The 1,035-nt window shown below is 55.5% G+C and overlaps 1 pseudogene; it reads left to right on the forward strand.

Annotated features, from left to right (window-relative positions):
- The first annotated feature begins 1 nt into the window (after window position 1).
- LOC114905780 lies at window positions 2–970 on the forward strand (annotated as a pseudogene).
- Window positions 971–1,035: the final 65 nt, after the last annotated feature.

The raw sequence follows: 1,035 nt of genomic DNA on the forward strand, positions 1-1,035 counted from the left end.
GCCCACCGCCGCCGCGCAGCCGCTGGAGCCGGGTCCCGGACCGCCCGCGCGGGCAGGGGGCGGTGGAGCCGCCCGCTGGGTCCGGCTGAACGTGGGCGGCACCTACTTCGGGACCACCAGGTCGACCCTAGGCCGGGAGCCCAAGTCTTTTCTCTGCCGCCTCTGCTGCTAGGAGGACCCGGAGCTGGACTCAGACAAGGACGAGACAGGGGCCTATCTGATTGACAGGGACACTACCTACTTTGGTCCTACCCTGAACTACCTCCGCCCTGGGAAGCTCATCATTACGAAGGAGTTGGCAGAAGAAGGTGTGGCTGGAGGAAGCGGAGTTTTACAACGTTGCGTCTCTCGTGCGACTTGCTAAGGAAAGGATACGGGACAACGAGAACATAACTTCACAGGGCCCCGTGAAGCACGTGTACAGAGTCCTGCAGTGCCAAGACGAGGAGCTCACGCAGATGGTGTCCACTATGTCTGACGGCTGAGCTAGTCAGCATCGGATCTTCCTATAACTATGGAAATGAGGATCAGGCAGAATTCCTCTGTGTTGTCTCCAGAGAATTAAATAATTCTACCAATGGCATTGTCATTGAGCCGAGTGAGAAGGCAAAGATTCTTCAGGAGAGAGGATATCGGATGTAAAGTCCGGAGTCCTAACCGACGAGAGAGCAACCCAGCAGAGCACCTCTGTGAAATTAAATCTTGCTCCTGTACAGTAACCGAACTACTGCAAAGCAAAGCTGAGACTGGCCCCCTCGGTGGAGAAGTGTTCTGGTCAAAACCAAAGGAACCCCAGCCCCCCCACACACACACACAGACAGGAACTGGAAGACAGAGGCCGCTTCCGGCTGCAGAATACCTTTTCAGAACCTGCTTCTGTTTTCTTAGCCAGTGTTATAACAAATCTTTACAAGAGCAGCTGGGCCGGGTTCCCAGCTGGAGCTGATCTAGGGCTAGGGGGAGGGGAAGAGGAAGGCCTAGGTCTTTGCACATACGCTGTGCTTCAAGGAAGCTGGAGCAAACGAAGAGGTTTTT

Source organism: Monodon monoceros, unplaced genomic scaffold (assembly GCF_005190385.1).
Source record: "Monodon monoceros isolate NGI ecotype Baffin Bay Population unplaced genomic scaffold, NGI_Narwhal_1 Super_Scaffold_22, whole genome shotgun sequence".
Lineage (NCBI taxonomy): Eukaryota > Metazoa > Chordata > Mammalia > Artiodactyla > Monodontidae > Monodon > Monodon monoceros.